Consider the following 27,089-nt stretch of genomic DNA (forward strand, 5'->3'; position numbering starts at 1 on the left):
CCCCACCTCCATACTGTGGTTACACACTCATACTCAGCACAGGAGAAGCAGACAAAAATGCTCATCTCCCAGTTTTTCCCTGAGAGAGGCTTAACTGCATGATTTCCAAGCTGCCGCCTGAGAATCTGGCTTCTAATTACCCTGTATCTGGGTGCTGACTTCAGTCATCCCCCTTGGGACACTAACAGGTCTTCACACACCCTCAAATACTGGGAGCCACTAAGAACAAAGACTGCAGCTTGGACAATCACAAAGGATTGAGAGACAACCCAAAGCTTGATCAACAAGGTATATCTCCTACAAGAGACCAGTCTGTTAACAACAGGAGAGGTGACTGTCTTACCTTATGTTCAGAAACCAACAGAGAGAGTCATGGAAAATGAAGAAATAGAGGAGTATGTTCCAAACAAAAGAAAGAGATAAATCTGTAGAAACAGATCTTAATGAAAGATAAGTGATTTACCCAATAGAGAGTTCATGCAAACAAGCCAAAGAAAGCAGAGGTATCTATATTTATATCAAACAAAATAGACTTTAAGCCAAAGATGGCAACAAGGGACAAAGAAGGCCATTATATAATGATAAAGGGGACAATTCATCAAGATTATATAACAATTATAAATATTTATACACCAAATGTCAGAGTACCTAAATATATAAAGCAAATATTAACAAGATCTGGAGGGAGATATAGACAGCAATGCAGTAATCATAGGCAGTTCAATACCCCATTTTCAATAATAGTTTGAGAGAAAATAAGGAAACAGTGGACTTAAACCACACAATAGATCTAACAGGCATACACAGAACATTTATTCCAGCAGTGGCAGAATATACATTCTTCACAATGCCCCTGGAGCATTTTCAGGGATAGATCATATGTTAGGCCACAAAACAATTATTAATAAATTTAAGAGGATTGAAATCACATTAAGCATCTTTTGCCACCACCAGTCATGTAAAACTAGAAATCAATTATGAAAAGAAAATGGAAAAATTCACAGATATGTAAAGATTAAATGACATATTCCTTAACAATCAATGGATCAAAAAGAAATGAAAAGAAGAATAAAAAAAATCTTGACACAAAAAAAAGTGGAAACATCACATACGAAACTTATGAGATACAGCAGAAGCAGTTGTAAGAGGGAAGCTGGTAGAGATAAATGCCTACCTTAAGAAAAGGGAAAGACCTTAGATAAGCAACCTAAATTTACCCCTCAAAGAACTAAAATAAGAACAAACTAAATCCATCAGTAGAAGGAAGGAAATAATAAAGATCAGAGCAGAAACAAATGAAATAGGGAGTAAAAAGGTAATGGAGAAGATCAATGAAACTAAGTGTTGGTTTTTGAAAAGATAACAAAATTGCCAAACCTGAAAAGGTGGTCAGCATCACTAATCATCAGGCAAATGCAAATCAAAACCGCAATGAGATATACCTCCACCCTGTTAGGATGTCTGTTATCAAAATAAAAAATAAGAGTTAAATGCTGGCAAGGATGTGAAAAATGAGATCCTTGTGCATCACGGGTGAGAATGTCAATTGGTGTAGCCACTAGAGAAAAGAGTATAAAGGTTCCTCAATAAATTAAAAATAGAACTATCATATGGTCCAACATTCCCACTTCTGTGTATATATCCAAAGGAAAGGAAATCATTATTTGAAGAGATACCTCTGCTCCCAGATTCATGACAGCGTTATTCACAACAGCCAAAGTATGAAAACAACCTGAGTGCCTGTGGACGAATGAATGGATAAAGGAAATGTTTTATACACACTCCCCCCCCCCCCCCCCAGATAACAGGACGGGCCTCCACCTCAGCATATGAACCTTTTCTGGCCACTGCAGAGCATCTGCTTCTCCTTGGCCTTTACCCTGTGTTGCACTTGCCATCCTGGACTCCCTGTCCTGTGTCCTTGGCGGGTGCCCTCCAAGAACCAGGAGGCAGTTCTCACTCAATGGGCAGTACTAACTGGGATGCCCTCCGGAGTTAGCAGCAAGGTCACTGCCAACAATGTTTATCCAACTGGAACTTTCTCCTTTCTGTGGCCCCCAACACTCAGTACTTACCCAGGATAGATATATATGTATAGTAGAATATTATTTAGCCTTAAAAAGAGGAAAATTCTGCCATTTGGGGCAACATGGATAAACCTGGAAAGCATTATGCTAAGTGAAAAAAGTCAGACAGAAAAAAAAAAAATACTGCCTGGTTTTACTTATATATACAGTCCCCCAAAACATAATTGAACGTAACAGTAGAATGGATGTTAGCATTGGCCGGGGGTGGGGGAAATCGGGAGTGTCTGGTAAAAGGATACAAACTTTAGGTTTTAAGATGAATAATTTATGAAGATATAATGTATAACATGGTGACACAGTTGACAAAACTATATTGTATAATTGAAATTTGCTAAGGGAGCAGAACTTTTGTGTTCTCACAGAAAAGGAATGTCAGTCAAATGTGTGACGTGATGGATGTGGTAATTAAATCGATAGTGGGGATCCTTTCACAATGTGTATGTACATCAAATCATCACATTGTACATTTTAAATATATTCCAATTTTGTCTGTCAATTATACCTCAATGAAGTTGGAAAAAAAATCCTCATTTTATAGATGAGAAAACTGATGTGTAGAAAGATAATTTTCCCAGAGTCACGCAACTAGGCCTTGACATACTTGGGAATCAAAGCATGCCTTTTTGTGCCAAAGCTTGCACATCTAACAACTGTGCTATTCCTAGCCAGATGGTCCAGTGGAGAGAGTAAATGGCCTTTCCAGCAATAAGCCATGGTGAACTACTCTGTTAGTTTCCTGTCATATAAAGTATGAGAATTCCACCCGATGAGGTCAAAAGGCCTATCCTAATTCAACAATTTTGACTATTACTCTTTTAAAGATAGTTCCACAAAATTATAACTTTTCTGACCTTCCCCTAACCTGCCAGCCTACATTTGCTGATTCACACATTGGAAACCAGTTGAAAATTTCCCATGACAGTCTGATCAATTTAGGAAATGTCTCTCCTTTCATTGTTTATATCACATTTGGTGAGGATATAAATTACGTTTGATATAGATTATAGCTATTGTATGTTTCTGAAACATAATCTATTTAAACAAAAAAATTAACTCCGAAGTAGGAATGCATTTGTTTTTGAGACCATATGTCCTTTAAAAGCAGTTGCTAAGACTGATTGGACTGTTTCTCTTTGCAGTGCTTTGCACTGAAACGATGCTCAATAAATGTTTGTTGAAAAAAATTAACACGAAAGGTGTTTTTAAGCACAGTTTGCATAAAGGTCTATGACTGAATGTGGATTCATATTGTAAGTACTGTAAATAATCTATGGTGTTTCATCTTTTAAGCTCTGTTTCTCATAATTTTTTGTTTGTTAATCTCAGAATTACCTTAGTTTGATTTGTAAAAAGTCAGTGAAGGTTGCCTTGACTGTAATCCCTGATTCGGGACTTACATTTTAGGAACACACACACACATAAATGTCTGAAATCCCATTTTCTTTAATCGTCTGCTGCAGTACCCACTAGACTCATTGCAGGTTTAGAAGTCATTAAGTGGGAGAAATCATGCCTTTCTTAGGGATTAAATAGTCCTAATGCTACTGGTTTGTAAAATGCTCAGGAAATGAAATTCTAGGGAATTGCATTGATTGTATAGTAGGAAACCCATTTTGGAGGCATACTGGGGACAGACATTTATTATGCAGTTTTGTGGAGTCTGTGAGTGATACGCCTGAAAGGATGCTTTGAGACCACAAGAAGTGAGTCACTTCCTTAAAGTGCCGGTTATTTAGCAGCAGAGAAAAGCCTGGAAGAAATTAAACATCTTTATTCCCAGCTCACTTATCTTCTCAGTGTCCTGCATTCATAGGTTAATTCATTTACTCATTTTCTCATTTATTAAAAAACTATTTGCTATGCATGCACCATATTCTGAGCACTTTGGTGGATGCCGGAGACACGTTAGTGAACTTAACAAAAAGGGCTTCTGCCCCTGTAGAGTTCACAGTCCTTTCACTTTTCTTTAGTGAACGAGTACCATTAAATTACTGAATTTAGTTTGGAAATACATGTTTCCGTGATAAAAGAGGTTTAGTTGAAAATTAAGAAATTATTTCCTTCTGTATTCCCATAAATTCTTGATGTCATTGATTAATGGGAATTTGTAGAGCAAGTTCATTTTTCTCCTACTGTCTTTTTTTAAGATTGGTTAATTATACAGCGATCCTTATGAAGTTTCTGAAAATTTAGTGGTGGGGCCAGAGAAGCATCTTAGAAAAATGGGCATGGGGTTACAGAGGGGTTATACATATTTGTAAGTTTTCCTACAAAGCGCAAAATCCTGAGTTAACGGTGTTGAGATACGGAGGGTCAGCCATCAGTCTCCAACTGAAGGTTTTTTCCTTTCAATACCAAATGTTGGGGATTGTGTGGGAATTTTTTTAAGAACGCTGTTTCTTATTTAAATCTCAGTAATGTTGTAAGCAATTTTTAATGTTTACTTAATTTTTTATTGGAGTATAGTTGATTTACAATATTGTGTTTCTGGTGTACAGCAGAGTGATTCAGTTTTATATATATATATACACACACATATACATATACATACATGTACATATACCTACATACATATTCTTTTCCAATGGTTTATTACAGGATATTGAATATAGTTCCTTGTTCTATACAAACACAAACGAACTTATTTACGAAACAGACACAGACTCACAGACATAGAAAACAAACTTATGGTTACCAAAGGGGAAGGGGATGGGGGAGTGATAAATTAGGAGTTTGGGATTAGCAAATACAAACTACTATATATAAAATAGACAAACAATAAGGCCTTACTGTAAGCAGTTTTTAAAAAGCCAACCACGTATGCCCATGACCAATTATTTCACTACCTCCTGACTCTTCCTTCTCTACCAAGACTGGATATTTCGTTTCCTGCTTGTCTGTAATAGATATATCTAATAAATTCTCTCTCTTAAGAATGTTTAAATTATAACTGCTCTTCCTAAATATATTTGATTTTTAAAGTAATAGTAAAAGTTAAGCCACCCCCACCCCCAAATTCTAAACTATGGAATTTCAGATTCTGATAATTTTAGTATTGAATAGGTTTGAAGGGCAGGATAACCTTCAGATCACATCACCCATGAATAAAGTTGGTCTCTGTATGCAATGTGTCTCTAAGTGGTGTATACCACTTTGGACAACTTCGTTTCATTGCACTGTGTAATAAGTATATAAGTTGCTCTTCGCATTTTTAATATTGATTGTGTGTGGGGTTTAGTAGTTATTTAATAGACAAACAAAAATATGTGGCTATTTGGCATCATTTTCATCAGGATTTTGACATTTGAAAATATAAATACTCTGAATTTACTACATTGCATGATTTTAAAAAGAAAACATTAACCTCTGTATTATTCTATTATAACTGCAGTTATGTTGGTTTTGGTAAATTGTTATTTATTGGATAATCAGGAAACACTTTGCACATTAACTGGCCTTTGTTTAGCTAAAGGCAGTGATTTTCTAATTTAAACAGATCAGGAGAAGATGAATTACTTAATCCTTTTGGGTTCCTCTCCTCTTTCTGGGTTGTATGTTACATTTCCAGGGGCTTTCTTCTTTCTGCGTTAACATCTGTCCAATTTAATCCTGATTTATACAACCCCTAACAACAGGGAAAATATATGGCAAATATGAAAATTGCTCAGAGCAAGGCGAAAATAATTAAAGGTGTTCATTACTAATAAAATCAAAAGGAATTAAGTTTAGTTTTAGCTCAGAAAATTGAATGCTGAAAGTAGATTAATAGTACTATTCCATTAAGGGGTGTATGTGTATGTGTGTATGTGAGAGGGGTTGTTCATGGTTTCCCCGTCTATTACAGACTGTGAAGACAGACTACTGCTAGAGCAAATTAAGTTAATCATCAAGAAGTATTCTAATCTTTGGCGGTTTTGAGGACTTCTTTAATTTCTAAGTTCTGCTGAATATCACCTTATGTGAGAATAATCTGGAGGTAAAACAGGGTAGAGAATGAGCAACCAATAAAGAGAAAGGGAAAGTTCATAGACAGTCCTAACCTGTAGGTTTCACTAGAATTTGTAGCTAACAGAGATACTAATGCGTTGAAATCTCAGTCCACTGAGATTATAAATCTACTGAGATCATATATAAGCCAGGGAAGCTGAGAGCCACCAAGGCACGTGTATATCAAGATATTTTGCATTTAAGCTGGTAAACACACTCCTTAATCACTATCTGGTTTTGCACACATGCTATAAAATAGGCATGATTATTTACTGGCTTACATTTTTATTACCCTAGTGCGTTATTTTGCACAGCTGGCTTGAAATTTTCATTTTTATCTGTGCTCTGATTGGTTACCCATACATACAACTTTTAAAATATTCACCTACTCTCTCTTCTCCCATCTTTTCTTCTTTATCCTCATCCATCCTCCAGTCACCTGTTCCGTGGTTGCCAAGTTCGAATATAGCAATAGAGTGTGCAGCTGCTACAATTGCTAGAAGTGGCTTAGGCAGTCGGTTGATGAACAATGACCCGTCAGGGACCATAGTTAGTGGAAGGGGGAGGGGAGACAGGTATCAGGTTTCCTGATGGAGGGGAAATGTATCTGAATGGTAGTAATCGCTGTGAATCGAGCTCAGTCTTTCAGCACCAGCCACTCATACCTACACAGTCTCCTCCCTTATCTTAGAACTGGCCCAGCAGTTAAATAGCTGTAAAGCCCTGTCTCCCTGTCTTATTTTCCCTGAGTTCCAACAGCAATAGTAGCAACAGCAGCTGTAGAAGCGGCAGCCAGAGATAGGCAGGGCTGTTGCTTGCAGCCGCCGCGCAGATTCCCTCCTCCTCGACAGACACACACACCCCACAGAGATTTTCAATATCAACGCGTCTTGATATGAATCAAGGACTCAAAGAGATGAGAGAAGAGCATTAGTCATGGACAACAGGTATTTCGTCTCGGATAAATTCCTTTCGATGCTTATTGGTATGGATAATCAAATCATCATTCGTGATACCTAGCTTGAGTGGGAGACTGGAGGTGGCCGCAGTAGAGGAGGGGGAAGTGGGAGGAGTGAAGGGTGGGGAAGGGGACTGCCAAAGATGACTTTCAGGCTCCGGAAACCCACATCTTTCAGCCTCCGCTGTTTTTGAGTTGCAAATTGTCAGGAACTGGTGGACTGCAGGCAGCCCGCCGTTGACTGGAAGTCAATTTCCATCTCTGAGACACTAGTTCGAATGGGCTGTGTGTTCTGGGAGGGGGTGGAAGTAGAGAGGAGGAGATGCTGGGAGCAGAGTTCTTGAAGCTCCACTCCTCTGGGGAAGCCGAGCTGTGAGGGAGCCTTCTTACAGAGCGGAGCGTGTGAATCGGAAAGGATCCTGAGAGCTGGCTAGTCCCAATTCCTCTCCGGAAAAGCAGTCGCTCCGGCTTCAGAGATGTGCCCAGCCTTCGCCTGCATCACGCTGCAGTAAGTTAAACTCGACACGGTTGGCAATGTGAGTGGCTTCTGGGTATGTGATGCGGGGGAAGGGAGGCTGACAAGAAATGGCGAGGAAAGTTAGGAAAGCAGAGCTTTGAATTCTCCATGAGGTATTCAGTCGGTTTGTCCCCCGACCCTTGTCCTAGCTATGCTGTAGTCAGGTTGCTCTCAGTTATGTACACACGGATACAGCTTGTTGGTTAGGTACGCAAAAAGTGCCCTTTTCACTGTGATTTTTGGCAACAAAACTGGTAAATGCGTTCTAGATTTAATGACCAGAATGGGATCCTGAAAGTTACTAATGGATAGCAGCTTGCCTTTTCAACAGAAAATTTGTGAAGAATCAGGCTTAGATTTTCTAGTGCCCAGTTAATTGTTACAAGTTTTATTCCAGACTTATCCCTAACCTGTAAAATAAAGAATTAAACAAAACAAAAGTCTTTGATTGACTTTAGTAAAGAAATTAAAATGTGAAGTGGGTCTCTAGATAACTGCTAGGCAACAGCCTAGAGGACACTGATGATACGATAAACATTCGAATACTCTCTAGTGGGTGGGACCGTGCAGGATTCCCCCAATTTCTTACTACTGCAATAATCCCCTCCAATTGCTAAACGGTGCCTTCCTTGTGATATGTGATTTCAAAGTGGTTTTTTCATATAAATGGCTTTATACTTGGAACCAAGCAGAGTTGTGTCCACTGGCAAAAAAAAAAAAAAAAAAAAAAGAGGCTTGAAAAACTTTCAAAGAACGACTTCTGAGTACTTAAGTTGCAGATAACCAACTTTTAAAAGGAGGTAAAAACAGGTCAGCAAGGGCCAGCCCATTGAAAAGCAAATGGCCAAGTGAATGTGCATGCAGGCAGAATACTAAAGCTCTTTTTAAGAAGGGAAACCAGAAATAATGAATCTAAAAGGTTGGGGTATTTCTAGCCAGGTCCTTTTTTATAAATGACTAGATTTTTATGATGGAGGGAAAAAAAAAAAGGGAATCTCAAGCAGAAAGTTCACACAAAAATACTAGACTTAGCTACAGGATCCTTGAAAAAATTACTGTATTAGCTGTAGTTTTCTCCAAGAAGTATTAGTGGAAAAACAGAGCTTATCTAAAAGAGAATCCAGGATTTTAAGCTGAACACTTTTATATGCTGCCATAAATTCCATAGGATAAAGGGGTATGTCAGCTTATGAAATAACTACTGTGAAATGTGAAATAATTCTGAAATTCTCCATCATTTGAAAAGAGGAAACTAAAGGTCCATCTTCTCCAATTATTTCAGTTTTAAATTGTGTTACTCTTTCTCTTATCCACCTAATCTTTATAATTTTATTTAAAGTAAAACATACTCTGAAGGTAATTTGAACTACTTTGCCTACTCACCTCGGGAATCTCTAGATATAATATTTGTGTTCTTATTGAAATACCCAATTTGTTAGAGATAACCAATTCTGCACATACATAATTGCTTGGTGCAAAAACTCTGCATATGACTTTGTAAATCACTGACTCAGATATAATTCAAGGGATATATTTATTATGATAGTGCATGCATAATGGTGGTTAAAAATTTTAGACAGTGAAAGAAAAGAAAAGAAAAAAAAATGAAAAGGTAACATCTATGAATATGTTTGGACAGAGTTTGCAAGCAGTTCTCTGAGACACTAGAACAAATCATTACCCAGACCTAAAGAGAATTTAGCTGAAGAGAAGAAAAATCAAGCTGAGACCCTGGTTGCAATCGATAAGAATGTAGATTGAGTAAGAATCTGTCAGAATTTCTTTACAGATGAAACTTAGGTAGGAGGCATTGAGTTTGGGGAATACCTTTGCTTTGCATTTTGGTTGTCCTTCTGGTAAACAAACCTCATATGCTATCTGAGGAGAAGATTTTCAATACTATGTTTGAAATAAAGCAGTTGTCTTAAGATTTCAGCCATTGGTGAGGTTTGCTGGAGTGACATCTGAACTGGAAAAGTATCCTATGACTCATGCTTTCCCTTGTACACTTGAAAGAAGGAAGAGTTGTGGCCAGACAAGCCAGACAAAGATCAGCTGGTCCCTCAACCTAATTCTGCCTGCTAGTAATGACTGTGAGCTTGATACATAGGCTTCAAATGACATTTTAAGAATATCCTTTCCTGGACACTTCTCTTCCTGGCCAACCTCAGGAATAGAATTGTACTTATGTATGCATGAGATTGTTGAGCACTAGTCTCTTTAAGAGTAATACCTTTAGCTTAGGAGCAACCATCTGGCAGAAGCTCTAGACAAGCTATTGAAGGAGCCTCTTCCTCCTGGCCCTCTCCTGTCTATGGCTTTTCCTTTCTCTTGTAAAACACCAACACAAAATCAGACCTCAAGTAAGAATCCCATGCACTTGTTCACCTTTAGGTATTCACTGTGAAATAGGTTCAGCTCCTTGATAGCTCCTTGGGTTATCTGCACGTATGACTTTCTCATCGCACAGTGCGTGAGTAGTTCCTAGTTACTGGGAGTGCACCAATGGCAGGCCCTGTGTTAAGCACCCTGTTTCTTTGTTGTTTAATCGAAATGTATTTGATTTACTGTATTATGTTAGCTTCAGGTGTACAACATAGCGATTCAGTATTTTTATGATTATACTGCATTTCAAATTATAAAATATTGGCTCTATTTCCTGTGCTGTATATTACCTTTTTTGCATCTTATTTATTTTATATCTAGTAGTTTATACCTCTTAATCCCCTTCCCCTATCGTGCCCCTCCCTAGGTTAAGCACTTTGAATGTCTCCTTATTTATGGAATAAAAGCTGTAGGAGGGAGATGACATTCTCTGCCATCTGTAAGAAACTCAATCCCAGAGGGTGTGAGCTAATTGCCTAAAGCAACGTATTTAGTAAATAGTGGACTAGGATTAGTCTCCAGGAGAGATTTTCTCTAACTCTTAATCGCTTTGCTAGTTTGCCTTATTAAATTGGTACTCTGTCATGGATCATGTGAAATGAGCTTACTGTTGTGCAGGTGAGTGGGCTGAGACTGCTTGAGAAACCATGTTAGTCAGGGGAGATCTCCAGCTCCACTGATACCCAAGATTGGATCTACCTAAACTGGAACCTAAATCAACTGCAGAGCCAAACTTGGCATACTTTACAATTCCAGTATCAGTGTTGTGCTCTGGCTTCATGAACTGTGGAAATGAAGCTGGGGACATCTTTGCCAGGAGGAAAGATGATGGAGTTAAGGGGATCAGGTGGTGGGAGGCTGGTACGAGAACTTGTCTAGATTCTTTGTTCTGAGAGATCCTGTGAAATGAACTCTCTGGGCTGTGTGTGAGGTAGGGATCTTTAAAATCACAAATAAAGCAGAGGCTCAAAATGCATCCTTAAGTAGTTATAAGGTCTGATTACAAAACTTAGAGTAGGCTTGTCTTCAGATAATCTCCTTTATATGTGTGTGTGTGTGTGTGGTGTGTGTGTGTATGTTTAAGAGTAAAAATGATGATTCAAAGGAAAGTGGGGAGAATGGCCAGATGATGACTGAAGAGGTAAAACAGTGCTTGGAAATATCACTGGTTCTTGCATAAGCACTTTCTGAAAATTAGCCAGGAAATGAAAGGCCATCTTTAACTGGTGAGGATAAAAACAAAACGGTTCATTTAGGTAAAATTTGAAGTGTTAAGGAGACTAATGTGATTACTGTCACTTACCTTCTTATCATAGAAGACAAATACTAACAAGGGATAAAAAGAAAATGTTATGGGCATAAAGCCAAACAGTATTTTAAGATTGGTCTTTCTCAGCATGCTAAATTTAAACATTCTTCTGAAATTCTTTTTTAAGTATTTTCTGAGTCAACAATTTGAAATGGAGAACTTGCCTTTTAACAGGAAGTCTATATTGCCTTGTAAGTTTGAAACACAATGTCCTTGACTCAGTTATTTTTGATTGGCAATATGCCGGTCACTACAGATACAAACCACAAAAGCTGTCATCTTCAAAATCAAAGTACAGAGGTGAATGCTGCGTAAGGAGAGTTGATGCTACTGAACTGTTGTCATGTATCTGCGTGGTGATGGAGCTTTGCAGATACATTCGCGTTGTCAGCCCTGATTCTTTTGCCCATCTCTTGTCATTTGTGACACTGCAGGTTGAGGTTAGGGATAGAGTTCGTTTCAACGGTTGATTTTTTTTTAATTTTTAATTTTTAATTTTTATTTTTTTTACTTGAAGTGTGGTCAGTTACAATGTGTCAATTTCCGGTGTACAGCACAGTGTTCCCAGTCATGCATATACACACATATATTTGTTTTCATATTCTTTCTCATTAAAGGTTATTACAAGGTATTGAATGTAGTTCCCTGTGCTATTCAGAAGGAACTTTTAAAATCTATTTTTATATATAGTGGTTAACCTTTGCAAATCTCAGACTCCCAAGGGTTGATTTTTTGAAGATGGTGCCTTGGCTCTCTTCCCCTCATAGTTTAAAAATAATGACATATTTTATTGTGTGCTTACTACATGCCAGTTGCTTGTATAAGCATCTGGCACATTTAATCTTGGAATTACCCTTCAGGGATAATCCTATTACCATCTTCATTTCCATTTTATAAAAAAAAAGAACTGAGGCAGGAGAGGATTAAGTGACCGCAGTTCGGGATGCGTGGAATTGCGCTGGGTGTGAGCCAGTCTGGCTCTCGAGCCCATGCTGTTAACCAGAAGTCTCCAGGTCTGCTTTTCACTATCCCTAGCTCGTTACAACCCTCCGCCGTGCATGCTGTTTGTCCATCTCTTCTATCTTTGCTCACGCCTGTCTCTGTCTCTGTTTTCTCTCTTGACATCCAGATTGCTCTACTCTACCCTCAACTGTGAATGCTTAAGCTGATGATGCATTTGCATCCCTTAACCTTCTACTCTAGCGTCATGACCACTGGCCCAAGCACCTTTCTCTCTGCATCCATTGAAACGTGTGCTTGACTGTAACATTGGGTATGTTACAGAGAGCTGACATAATCTTATCTACATTGAGGAAGGAAATCAGGCCTTATTTATCTCTGGGACTTCAGTGCTGAGCATAGTAGTGACTTAACACATTATTGGAGCTCAATACACCCTTCTTTTATGAACTGAATGCAAAGCTCTAATTCAATTCTCTAAAGAAATGAGTAGTTCCACTTTCACAGTCTTTACCCCCCAGAAGACTAGAGAATGCTCTTTCAAATATGAGTTACAAGATCTGAGCCACATAGTAAGTTTTAATAAGTTGAACTCATGATAAGTGTTAAATCACTCAAAAGACATTTACCACCTTCTCTGGTATTGCGTATTTAGAATATATAAGGTAATGTTTTGGAATAGGACAGATGGCATACTTATTTTTAGGTCACAGTATTGAAGATTTTAATGATACCTAATTTCTGATACTATTGTACCTTTAAGGGGGGAAAAACAAATATTAGAATAAATGGTTCATCAAAGATGTTTTGCTGTGTGGGACAATAAAGCTGTGAAATGGTGCTTTTTATAAACTGCTTCTTGAACTCTTACTTCTTTTGAGGAAAAATCCTGAGGAGATTTTGGTTCAGTCATAGCTGACAAATGACTGAGTCATATGTGTGAGCAGGCATTAGAAACTTGATTACCACTAGAGAAAAATAAAGAAATGGATCATGGCAGGAAAATCAATCCCCGTTCCCCCTCCCCCAAAGAAGCATGTTCAGTTTATGGGATAATTTGCTTTTTACTTATTAACAATTCTGTAAGTTTCTCACAGTTAAGTATTTAAATACTATAGCAATGTGCACTGGGTGGACATCATGGAAAGCTGTCCAAAATACAGTATTTTTTATTAAAGGTGTCATCTTAGGTCAAATAATTCTATTTTGTTCTCTTTCTAATCCACATGAATTAGTTATGAAATGTGAAATTATAACCACAGAAAGGACAGATGGGATGAGAAGTGTGGTGGCTTTTTAAAATCTCCTTTAAATTTCATCAGCAGAGTAATCTCAGGGTGAGGTTACCCCAGTGAGGTAGCTAGACCTTCCTTTATAATTTATTTTCTTTTAAAGAATTTCAGCTTAGATGATTCATGATGAAGGTGAGGAGAAACTGATTCCATGTAAGATTTCTCAATATGCAAAGATACTGATTTGAATTTCATCGTTCTCTTCTTAAGCACTATGATGTAGGGGTTCAGACTTATTTTTTGCATTCAAATTGCCTAGCCGCAAATCTTTACTACTTGGATGACCTTGAGCAAGTATCTTGCATTCTGTGTTTTAGATTTGTGTTTGTAAATCAGGGGTAATGAAAGTGATACCCACTTTATGAAATTACATGATTTAATCATGTGAGGGGCTTATGACAGAGAACACATAATAAATACTCAGAACCTTAGCTATGCATTATTTCCTGTTTATTTGGGATGTTGTCTCAGATAAAGATTAAAGAATCAATAGCAAAGAAAGTGTTCCCAATAAAATCTAAACCTAAAAGTAGTTTTTATTTTAGTTTTATATTAATAAAAAAAAGACTCATAAATTCTATTAAATGTGATAATAAACACCTTCTACATAGGATCATCTTTACTTATTTTGTCCAAAAAGGTTTTATTGAATTACAAAAAAAAAAAAAAAGAAGTTAACGAAGGTCAGGTAGATAACCCATGTCCATGCCCCTAGGAGAGTGACTGGCATACAGTGAACCCTCAGAAATTTTAATTCCTTTCCTCTTATCTAAAACTAAAATGAAAAATCTTCCTTTTTTTTTGTCCTCTTTTTAAAACATAGTTGCAGCTACCCTTCACTGAGTGTCCAAAATGATCTTCTGTTTTCACCTATATTGACTACTCCGCTGTTTCTACCCAAGCAGACTGGGAAAATGTGACCTCTTAGGTGAGGAAATCTATTACTACCGAGATCAGCTCCTTTTGAATTATATGAACTGGAAAGGAGGAAGAAACAGAGGTGCTGTGGAAAAGCATTACAGGATCCTTGACCTGAAAACAGACTTCAAGCACAGAAGATGAGTTTGTAGTTTATTCAGCAACTTGTTTTGCTGAGACAGAGAATGTAAGGCCATGCTGTTCCTGGGCTTTTGACCAAGGAATCCCTTTGCTGGTTCTTTAGTGAAAAGAAATAAGATCTGGGGAATTGTCACTTGCCTGCCTGTCCTGGTGTGTATTTTAGAGATTATAAGCAACACTCATCTACTTCTGGGACATTTAAGGTTAAATAGGCATAGTTATTAAGACCATCACCTCCGGCACAGAACTCCTAACACCATGACGCTCTACTCTCTCTATCCCTCAGTCATGGATGGGCTACTGTCATTATCAGGCACTGGGCCAGGCTCAAGGAAGGAAGAGTAAAACGATGGACAGGTTCCTACAGTACTGAACTTCAGTGAAAGAGAAACAGAAGCAAACACACTGAGCAAGGAAGCAAGGACATGAGTTACTGTTGTAATAAGTTCTATGAAACAAACAGAAAGCTGAAATAGAGGACAGAGTTCCCATTTATTGGGGGACAGACTGGTTTCAAGACTCATAAGAACTCCTCCCCCCCTTACACTTTTTCTTTTATTATTGAGCAGGTCTCTGGTGTTAACAGTGAGTAGAAGGGGATTGTGCACCTGAAGGAATCCTGAAACCAAGACAGGTGAATTCACGGTGAATCAGAATTTCAGAATTATCGAGCAAAACATTTTCATTCCGTCAGAAACATGACTCCCACATCGCCTTTCCCTTTATCTTTATATTATTACAGGATTATTCAGCTTGTGGCAGTTTTTAAAGATTAGAAAAATGCAAGTACTTAATGTTGCTTAGTAACTTCTGTGGCCTGTCATTTTGGGCTGCACACAAACAACTTGTAGCTTCCCCACATTTGTCCCAAATGACTAGGATCGGGAAAGCGCACACACGCTGATGAGTCACTTTGCTCTCCTGTTGCTCTTAATAAGAGTGCTGATTACCAGGATGGGTGCTTTATTGTTATATAATGTTATTTGCCACACCATATGTCAGAACTTTCTAGCTGGCAAGTCGAGTTTCCTTTCCTCTCACACGTTGAAGAAAGCAGAGCATAAAAGCCATTCAGGGGAGGACTACTGTTTGGTTTCTGGTCTTTGGTTTTAAATGTACTCTATCCAAACTCTACTAGACAGTGTATTGTGAAAGCTAAGCGATAAGGTTTTTGAGCTTCAAGTGGAATTTTTGGAGCTAGTAGTGCTTCTACCATAAGCTACCTACATACCTGCTTGGTGGCACATTTGATGCTTGGATAACTATGTTACCCTGCTAAGAGCCCTTTCGGAAAAAAACAAAACAGAGGAATGGTTTCAATGTGGCTGTAATAGTATTGCTATTCTTTATGATTAAGTTCTTGAAATTAGTAACTCTATAAAAAAAAAGTAAACATTAAGAATCTTTTAGATTTGATGTATATGTCAACAGAATGGCTGTACTATCCTGACACTTCTCTCCTAAGAAGTGTCAAAACTGTACTGAAGGAATGGGTACCTGTATCTTACTATCAAGGAACATCCTGGATAAAGAGAATGTATCATACCTTCTTCCTCTTTAACATCTGTTTTGCTAATCCTAATGTGTTAAAATCCAAACTGTGTCAAGGCACGACAAAAAAATTGTTTGAGGAATGCTAATATGTGTGTTAAAAGAAGAAAAGGGAAAGAAAGCTTTCCTTATCTAAATGTTAAGCAAAATTAAATCATTTTCTATTTTAAGGACTTCTTATGATTCTCCCGATGCAAGTGTGTGTTAGACTATCTAGGAGTGGGATTTAGAACAAACTTCCCTGATCTGGTTTAATCACAGAATCCCTCCTTCTGAAAGCATCTATTAATATATCTTTGAAAACCCCAGAACACAATTTATTGTTCTATTGGCATTTAGTTATTCACTTAAAATTTTTCAAGCATCTACCATACATCAGAGGAGCAAGTTCTGGGAAAAAAAATTGTAAAGAGAACTTGGTCCTGACACTAAGTAGCTCCTGAATTGGGCGTTGGAGGGAGAGACATAGATGTAGAAATTATAACACGATGGGCTGTGTGTGGCATTAAAAGTAGATGCAGAGGATGTACATGTTAGGTTGCTATAGGAGATGAGGCAGTAAGACACTAAGAAATTAATCACAGGTAGTTTAGAACTTGAGTTGAGTCTTGAGGGAAATTTAGAATTTACCAAAAAAAAAAAAAAAGGACAATAAAAGCATTACAAAGATATATTTAGAGATCATTATTCTTTCACCCCTCATGTGGAAACCGGTACTCCTTTCATTTATCAAGCATAACTCTTGAGTGAACAGTTGGCTACATGAGTAAAGAGATGAGAGCAGCAAACAGGAAAAGAGATAAATAAATTTTGTGGTATAGATGGTAATCCATTCCTTGGGGGTAGATAAGAATCCATGGGATGAGAAAGAAGATAATTTTAGGAACAAATCCTGAGGAGTTCTAATATTTTAGAGTGTATTAGAGTAGATGATATTGTAAAGAATGAAAGTGAATTGTCACAGAGGAGGAAAGCAGTAACAGAAATTGTGGTCTTCCAAAGACCAGAGAAAAACATCCCATAAGAAAGACAAAGTAATCAGTGCTGCCAGATGTTGCTGAGGGGTCAATTAAGATGAGGAATGAAAAATACCCTTTGAATTTGAACACAAGGAGATCATTGATGATCTTAGCTGATAATGTGTTGCTTAAGTGATTGGGGTGAAACCCAAATGAAAATGTGTTTGAAGGTTGCACAGGCCCTCAGAAGATGGAGATTCAAAAGTTTGTCTATGAAGGTTTTGTAAAAAGATAGACTTGGTTCTGGAGAATCATGGAAGTTTGAAGGAACTTTTACTTTTCTAAGATGGGGTTTTTTTGAGTATGTTTAAATATGTATGAGAAATTGAAATGATTAAAACTGTAGAAGTGAAAAGGAACGTTTGATGGATACCTCAGAATGTGGCATTGAATAGATTCAAAGACATAGGGGATATGAGCTGACTGTGACTAGAAGTAACAGTGTCTGAAAGCGAGGAAAGGAAGGAGAAAAAGTGCAGTCCGAATAGGTGTACACGTGTCTTAGTGCTAAATTGAGGATATTTCTGGAATTTAAATTTGCTTGGTAGAATTGGAACAAATGGAGAAAGTCTGAAGTTTTTGGACTGTGTTGGAGCACTTAATGACCTGAGACATCTACTAGAATGTAGACAATATTGGGGGCCATTTGAGTTATGAATTTACAATGGTAACAATTTACCTCAATGTATGACTCCTTTCAGTAGCTCAGGATGCTTCATAAACAAAACAGAGTTCATCCAAGATACATTGTTTTATTTTGCTTTGCCTTTTATGGTATCATCAGCTATCCCCTTTAGTATCATCTGCCATTTTCTTTATTACTCTTTCACGTTTAGAAATCTGGATGACAGTCTTCCTTTATATCTCCTGTCATTGTTGTAATTGACAAAGCATATAGTTTTACAAGTCAATTAATACCCTACTGAAATTCCCTAACCACCTTACCTTTATCCATATTCTACTCTATTCCATGTTAACCATTGGTCAGTGACTCTGTTTGGACCTTAATATTACCTGAAACTTACATCTTTGAAATAATGAATTACAAAACAACCATCACCTCTTTCTCTCTACCTCCCACTAGTCTCTGGTACCTTGTTTTCTTCCAGTGACTCTGTACTATCCAGACAAGACCTAATATACAACCTAAATAGCTCTTTTCCCAAATCTCCATTCCTTTGTATTCTTTTCTTTCCATTTTTACATCTGGCAAAATCCTTACCCTTTCTCAATTGAGCAGTCTGGCTTTGCTTTTGCACTTGGGGTATTGAATGCTATTGAAAATCACAAAACCATGAAAACTAATGTCATCATAAATTTGTGATTTCCCATCTCAGTCTGACGTTGGTAATTCTTCTAAGTGCCCGTGTTTTATTTTCCTTTCCATTCTCCAGAGCAGCCTTCTCATAAAACCCTTCCACCCATGTACTTCATATTATATTTAAGAAAAGAAAGACTTGAGTATCTCTGCCCTCTTCCTCTTTGTATCATTTAGTTTCATTTCGGGGTATTGGCATTTAAATATTTTAATGAAATTTAGTTTTAATCTAAAAAATATTAACATTCACAATTACTTCAACCCAATTCCTCACTGCCGCCCACCTTCATTGATTTTAGACGAAGCTTCATTACATGGCCCCTCTTTATCTCTTCCAGAATGACTATTGCCACTCTGTTCTCTTCCAATTCAGTGTTCCTTTGACATTAAGCTGCTTAAAATACCCTTTCTGTCATGGCTCCTTTCTCACCTTACTTGTACTCCATTGTATCTGCAGTTCTTTATTTTCTCAGTACTTAGAACAGTAGCTGGTACAAAGCAGGTACCGGGAGAGAAAAAACCTGAGTGAACTTTGAAAATGCCTCTTTCTTGACTGGCGGTAGTAAGTTATCTAGTCAAGCATCTCTCTGGGTCAACAGTGTTTTCATCCTTCATTTTACTGTTAGAGAGACAGGTAACTATCTCCTTCGTTCTTGAAATAGTAATACTGTTTGTTACCTCCTCTCTATGTGTTTTTCCGTATGGTTTGTACTGATTCTGAACAACTGTCTGTGCTTCACATGTGTTTTCTCCTTGGTGCATAACAGTAATAAATACATTTGCTCATTCTGGAGGTAATAATTGTATGATTCTATTTTGAGAGGATGATATTCTTAATTTGACCAAATGTAGTAATTGAGACTTTCTTTTTCCAATATTAGCAGCCCAAGTTGGATTTAGGCCTTTATTTTATTTGTGACACATTCTGTGAACTGAGTATTGGCTTTCAGTTGTGAACCTGGATATAAGGAAGTAAAAGGGTTGGGGTTACTTTCAGTGCTTGACAAGAACAGGCATGGAGGCTTTGAGGCTTTCAGGAGGTAAACAGAAGGCTAGGAGGTCACATGTGTGGCGAGAATAGAAAGTAACCCAGTCTGTTTCCCCCAGCGCTAGGTCACTTTCTCAGAGCCTCGTTTAAAGGATGATGCGCCAATGACAGAGAAAATATTTTTCTCAGCCACATCGAATATTAGAAGAAATGTGGGAAAATTCTCTGGAAAGATTTGATTGTGATTTCCAGGTATGATTGGTGCGCGGGTGATCACTGGTTCAGATTCTTGGTTTCTGAAGCCCTGTCCTCCCTCCATTCTTTACATAAAAGCAGGTGTCAACTAGGGAGATAAATGAAGGCATTTCTTAGGGGGAAACCATCCTTTGTATCAATCTGACCTTGAGGTTGATGTATTCATAGCGGGACACCAGTCTACTTTGCAAGTATGCATTTTTCACTTATGTGTAGCTTTAGACATCGTAGACTGAAATTGTCTCTGAAATAGCTTTTGAATTTCTAGTATTTCTTTTCTATGTAATTTTACCTAAGCCATATAAAGAAGGTTAGCTCTGACCTAAAAAAGTATAGTCGGTCATTTTGCTTAGAACACAATATAGTATGTGCCCTCATTAACTTTATTTGTGGGATTTAAAAAAACACAGCTTCACGAGGAAGTTAAAACTGTGTGGAGAGAGAAGGCTTTCAGGCTGGGAAACAGATTTTAGGAATAGGTAAATTCTGGTAAGCTGATACATTGTTAATGCATGTATGTTTGATTTTTTTCACTTTTTTTAATTGGTTTTGTACATTACTGGAAGAGGTTAATATATTTCTGTATGCTATTTATTCCAGGCCAAGCAGAAAAAGAAATGAAAAACTAATTTTTGCTTTTGAAAAACGATTTTCTTCATAGGTCTCAGTTGAAGTTGGTGGAGGTCAAGTCTCCCTCTGTCTTCACTTGTCTGGATTCCGCTCATTCCACAGTTTGCATTTTTGTAGTTTGGGAGTGGGGTTTTCTTTTCTTTGTTTAAGACTTTTTCTTTCCCTTTCTACTTTCTGTTGCTGAGAGATTAATTACAAACTACTCATTGATTCTGCTGAAGACTTGTTCTTTCTTATACAATGAGCAAAATGTTGGTGGCCTGTTACTACCCAAGGGATGTTCATTGCTCTGTTCGCTAACAAGCAGTTCTGTTTCTGAAATCGAGTACTAATTGGTGAGATGGGCTTCCTGTCCCACCCACTTTGGGGCTGGAGGCAGTTTTCCAAGTGGGGTATGTGTTAGGCTAGAGCCAAGTCTGCGGCATTAGAGGTTTGAGGGGCCTGATGAAGCACAAGAAACAGAACACAGAAGCGTACATCTGTGGTGCAGCAAGAATGTCACTGAGAGGAAGAGGGCTGGCCCTTTAGTGCTGGCATGGCCCCCCACCTGGATGGTTATAAAAAAAAACTAAAATCCTAGGGCTTGCACTGCATTGACTGGGAGGATTCCTCCCTCAGCATGGGATTCTGGTGGCACTGAGCTTCAGCTATGCCCTTGTGTGGAATAAAACAAAGCCTCAGGGAGCATTTACTCACTTGTACTCGCAAATCCTGTGTTTACTCTTTGCAAGGGTTATTTGCTGGCATAATTGTAAATTAAAGTGAAAGCCAAATGGAGCTGAGTCATGGTCCTAATTCTTGCCAATGTCAGAACCTGAACCAGATTTTCTGTTCTGACCCGCTCGGAGTCTATGATGAAAAAGATCTTCACTGGACTGGGCGTAGATTTCATGCCGCTTCCTGCAGAGCCTCAGCACTTCCTGGCTCTGGTGGCTCCACGGCGCTCTTTTAATTCATATTATACCCCCTTAAGTGCAAGCTGTATAGTTCTTGTTAACTGTTTCAGAAGTCGTTACATTTTTAAAAACTCTGACAAGCCAGTAAACATAGTTACCAACCCATATTAACTTACAGTTTCTAATTTCAATATTTAAAAAAGAGGTTTCAAACACCATCTACGTGGAGCCAGTTTTGAAACTTAACTTCATAGCAATGTTCTGCATATAAGCAATGACCTACCCTGATAGCTTTCAGATGTATGGCTCTTTATTCACACAAAGATTGAAAAATGAAGAGGGCTGGTCCCTTCAGATTTCTCCCAATGGGTAAAAGAACTCTTTAAGTGCAGGGAAGAGAGGAGTTAGAGCCCTAGTTGATACAATGGTGCAAGAAATGTCAACACTTGCATATAGATTGAAGGGAACCCAGGTGCCAATAGTAATATCCACCACAGAGAGCATTCTTTGGGCATCTGTCTTTGTACCTCCACTAATTCCTTATTATTATAATTGTCATCAGTATGTGCCCTTACTAAAATTGGCCTTAAATTTATTAATAATTTTCTGATTGTCAGCTGTATTTACCTTTTATCATGTCTTGTTATCTTTAGCCTCTTCAGCATCTGCCATTTTTTGATGGCTCCCCTCACTGTTGCAACTATGTCCTCCTTTGTCATGGGTCGGACTGCACTACCATAATATTATTTCTCTTTATTCAAGCAGTCAAAAAGTATTTAATGACTATTATCTGCCAGGCACTCAAAAAACAGTGCTAGTCAAACACATAAATAGTTTCTGTACCCAGTGACTTCCCAGTTTAGTGAGGTAGGTTGGTATTAATAATCTGTTATTTAGTTTAATAAATATATTTGAGCACCTGCTTGTGCCAGGTTCTGTTCTAGGCGTGAGAAATGCAGTGTGAAAAATAGTCCTTTCAGAACTTACATTTTCTTGGAGGAGATGGAAAGTAACAAATATATAATGCACTTTTATATATAAGTGCCATGAAAAGTAATAAGCCAGGGCAAGAGCGAAGTGTTTGTTAGAGAACAGGTGCTAATTTAAATAATTTACTATTTTATATTTATTTTAAAAATATGTCTCATTCTTCTGTGTACATACTGCATTTGAAATGTCTTTAATATACCCAAGAGGCGCTGTTAAGTAGGCAGTAAGATAAACAAGGCTTAAATTAAGTGAAGCTGTTGAAGACAAAAATGTGAGCATCAACAAAATAAATGAACAAACCAAGTCAAACAAACAAACATGAAGATACAGAGAATAGAGTAGTGGTTATGTTACCAGAGGTGGAGAATTGGAAAGGAGGGCAAAATAGGTAAGGGGGATCAACTGTATGATGATGGGTGGATACTAAATTGTTGGCTGTGATCATGGCTATAAAATATATAGAAGTAGAAATACAGTATTGTATACATGAAACTTATATAATGTTATAATTCAATGCTACCTCAATATAAAAATGAACATTGTGTATTGTCCTGAAACCAAGAGGGATCACTTAGAGACTAAACGTAGATGGAGAAAGTCCAGTGCTGCACCTTGGGGTAAGCCAGCATTTCATGGGGTAGAGAAGAGGTGGAGGAATCTGCAAGGTAAATGAGGAGGAGCAGCAGGAGGAAGCCAGGAGAATGTACTGCCTGGGATGTCAAATAAAGTGTTTCGATAAGAAGGGGTTTTTGAAATGTGACAGTTGCTATTGAGAAACCAGCAAGATGACTGCAGATTGACCACAGGACTGGAAAAGAGAGGTCTTCATTGACCTTGACAAGAGCCGTTTCAGGGAAGTGGTGAGCACAAATCAGACTGAAGCAGATTAAAATTTGAGTTGTTGGTGTTAATGTAGAGAGAAGACAAATCAAGTACCAAGATACAGTGAATACGAGTATATAAATTGAAAGTTGTACATAAAATGAATGGTCCAAATACAACAGTATTATTTGACCTAATCAAAAGAGTTTGAAGGCTTTACCAAGTGATTATAAACTGAGGTCTGAAGGATGAGTTGGTATTGACTAGATAAAAAGGCCAAAATAGAGAAGCATGTAAGAAGGCTTTACTGCATGGCAAACTTGAGGGCTGAGGTGTATGCAGTTTGGAGTGGGTATTACGAGTTCAAAGAGGAGTCCAGTGGTACAAGGCTGTTTTGTCTTAACCTTAGAACATTGGGCATACTTGATGGTTTAAGGGAGGTGGGGATATGTGGACAATGTTATTTATGCTTTGATGAGATTCCTCTAGCTGTAATGTGTACAGGACAAATTGCAGGTTGGCCAGATGGAAGTTGGGTAACCCATTAGCAAGCCATTGTGGTAATAAAGGCGAGTGCTTATTTTAGCTTAGATTGTAGCAGTAACAGTGTCAGTGGGGAGAAAGATTAATCTGAGTGATGTTTAAGAAGTGAATAGCACTTTCGACAATCTGGATATGAGTAGATGAGGAAATGAGGTAGAGAAGTCAAGATGACCTCTAAGTTTCTGGCATTTGCAGTAGAGAGGCAGGGCTTTGGCACCAATTGAGAGAGAATTGGAACAGGAGTCCATGGGTTTTCTGTTTCTTTTGGGGGCCTTAATCAATTCAGTTTAATCACGTTGAATGTGAGGGACTTTTGAGCCATTTTCATCTGCCTGCTACACTTTTCTGTCTGTATATCTCACTGACTCCTCAAGGATGTTATTAAAACTGAGTTTATATTCGTCCTCCAAACTTTGTCCTTCCCGTGATCCAGACGTAGTCGTCTTGAGATGTCCCCTCTTCCTAGTACCCCCTCAGCTTCCGTATTAGTTGACTCAGTTCCATCTCTTGATCTTTCCTGTCTCTGTTCTATCTCATGTGTCTTTCTTCTTGTCCATTTTTACCCCCATCAGGCATTTTCAGATGCTTAGCTTTTACTCATCTGTACTCTTAACCTTCTATGTGGTCTCTCCATTTTCAATCCATTCCTTGCTTTACACTTCTTGTTTAATCCTCAGTATCAATATCAATATTAGATTCTGATTTTCTCCTGTCCTTGCTCAAAATAATTTTGTGTCTCCCCTTTTCTTTCTAAATAAGCTGTAGATTCACCTTGGCCTGGCATTCGGGCTAAAAGCAAATAAAACTTGTAGATTCTCCTTCACCTGCCGCACTTTATAAGGCAGGTGCTTAGGACTTCTTGGTTTAAATCCTGACTTTAACACTTACTAGTTGTGCAATTTTGGTTAAGTTGTTTAATTAGAGTTTACTGTTTTTCAGATGGGGTTAGTAATAGCAGCTCATTTACATGGTTGTTTTAAAGTCAGAATCCATGAACGTCTCTTCGCACAGTCCCTGGCACAGAGCTGGCTCTCAGTTAAGCTTCTGTGGTTATTGTGTTAGCCTCTCACTGCGCGTTTTACGCTCCGTGTTAGACTGCTTGCATCCTTCCACCTAGAATGCTTTCTCCTTCTTCTCTTGGCCGACTCTCCCCGCAACATGATTACTTCCTGTCTAAATTCTTTCATCCTCAAGGGCCAGCTCCATTCTCTTTCTCCAGTAAACATTCCGTTCTTACTCAGCCCTCCCCACTCCCCCACCTCAGGGTCTCCTCCCCACATTTTAAATACTCGTCAGCTCCTTGTCTGTAGTTGCACATGTCGCTTTCTTAGCTTTTTACCACACGTGGTCCTTGAGTACAGGAACGGTATTTGGGTAGCATCCGTAGCGCTTCCAGTATTTGCGAGCAGATGGCCGCAGTGAAAGTGGGCAGTTCCTTCAGGCACCTGCACAGATTCTCTCTTTTCCTTCTCACCCAGACTGGCTTTGGCTCTACTCCCCATCAAGAAGCATCAAGCTACCTGTCCCAGATCTTTTTCCTTAAGGATGGGAGCTTTCAAGTTGGCAATCTTCTAAACCAATCATTGCTAATGTGTTTTCCTGTGCTCTCAGGAACTCTTAGTACATTTAACTAAGCCCTTCTGGCAACAACGGCCCTCCTTTTGTGTTCCAAGTCATTAGTTAGGGGGATGTTTTTGGTGTTTTTTCCCCCAGTTATACATAATTTGAAGAAAGCAGTCTTAGGAGAGGCAGCTCAGCACCGAGCTTAATACTGTTCCACTCGGAGGTCTCCAATAATTGGCTTCTTTTTTTAAAAAAAATGTGCCATAAAAAAGAATATTAAATATCTTTTCTGTTTCCTGCCTAATTTCCTGCGGTCTGAGCACTGCCCAGCCCTGGCCTTTGGAGCATGAGCGGCCGTGTTTTAGGATGTTCCAAAAGCATGAATCAGGATTGATGCTCATTTTATTCATGGCTATACTTGGTGGTAACTTACACAGCCTGAGATGAGGGTTTATTTTTCCCCTCTGAAGGTTTCGGGGGTGTTTTTGTCAGATTTTGGAAAATGTGCTCTAGGAGCAGTGATAAATTGAGTGCTGCCTCAGAGAAAGTCAGGCTGTCAGAGAACATATTTATCTCAACGTTTGGGAAGCAGAGCAGGGTAAGTACCGACCTTTTAAAAAACCAGTGTGAAACTGTTCACAGGTAAGGGAGAAGGTCAGTCTGACACGGCTTTACAACCATTTTATTTATAATTTATGGACTGCCTTGGTGTAAAGAATATCTGAGATCTATTATTATTCAAAGATGAACTATCCCCCCCACCCCCACCCCGTGGTAACGTAGTACTGGGGAGAGAGCTTGCTAGCTAAATGGGTCTGTTCCATTCTGTTTTGAGAATTAATATTATGCTATAAGGGAAATAAATAATTATATATATTAAAAAAATGATCTCCCAGGTTTGCCTGAGGCAGAGGTAAATACGATGTATTGGAAAGTGGCTGAGTTCGTTTGTTTCCGTATTGTTCAAGGCTGCTTCCGCACTCCCACAGCAGAGCTGTGTGGCTGCAGCAGAGACGTAGGTCTGCAGCCCTAATGTAGTTACTTTCTGGCCCTTGAAAAAGAAAGTTTGTTGCCCCCTGGCCTAGCAGGAAACTGTGTCATACAAGGAAGTTTGTACTCTGTTGTCTGTAATGACATTCATAGGAAGCTCGTGATCAATGTCTCGTGATCGATGATAGACTTGTGATGGGAGCTTCTACTTATTAATTGGTATCTTAGTCTACTGATTCATTTGTTTGTTGGGTATAGTTGGATTTCAAATAGGGCTACAAGTGAAAAGACAGTAAATTTACACCTGCCTTAGTTACCTCAGGTATCGCGGAGTTAGGTATCCTTTGCAGAGCAAAATGTCAGTGAAACCTCTAGGTTCAGGTCCCCTCTTACAAGAGGTTTCCAAAAAGTGACTCTCCGACTTGTTCAAAAGTAAAGACGGTCTCAGTGGTTCATATGAAACCGTGAGACTTTGAGTGCAGACCCCTAGGAAGAACTTAAAGGTTATCTCTGCCTCTATCTCTCCCTTTCCATCTCTATCTAACATCTCTTTCTTTGTGTGTGTATGTGTGCATGTAGTCTTCCATTGTAAATATCTGTTTAAAGAAACTAAAAAAAAATGAATTTATTAATATTTCCTGTATCCATATATTTTGTATTCTAGTTATGTATTGTTTACTAACGCTCATTAATAATCATCTAATCAAATATTAGCACTGTGATAGGTACTAAAAAGGAGCAAAAGGGCATGGTTCCTAACTTCATCAAGCCCTCACAGATGGAGAGTGTACATATTTAATACATGGCAAACAAATTATTTATTTATATATATACACACATACACACATATATATATATATACACACACATATATATGTATTTTTCTCTTTTCACCTTTTTATCTGAGAGGAAAGGTGCAAATCTTAAGTGTATGTCCCCATAAAATATTCACAAACTGCACACATCCATG

At 38.3% G+C, this 27,089-nt stretch overlaps 1 protein-coding gene across 3 annotated transcripts in view; it reads left to right on the forward strand.

The window, feature by feature from the left end:
• Window positions 1–6,900: 6,900 nt before the first annotated feature.
• DGKB (diacylglycerol kinase beta) overlaps window positions 6,901–27,089 on the forward strand; it is a 587,707-nt gene continuing 567,518 nt past the window's right edge. For 2 of the 3 annotated variants that reach the window (XM_074367407.1, XM_074367409.1), the window contains exon 1: window positions 7,153–7,540. The gene's annotated coding sequence lies outside the window, so the exon portion shown is untranslated. Of the gene's footprint in view, window positions 7,022–7,152; window positions 7,541–27,089 lie in introns of those variants that run through there. The other variant, XM_074367408.1, reaches the window with a different exon arrangement.

Source organism: Camelus bactrianus, chromosome 7, assembly GCF_048773025.1.
Source record: "Camelus bactrianus isolate YW-2024 breed Bactrian camel chromosome 7, ASM4877302v1, whole genome shotgun sequence".
NCBI classification, from domain to species: Eukaryota; Metazoa; Chordata; class Mammalia; order Artiodactyla; family Camelidae; genus Camelus; species Camelus bactrianus.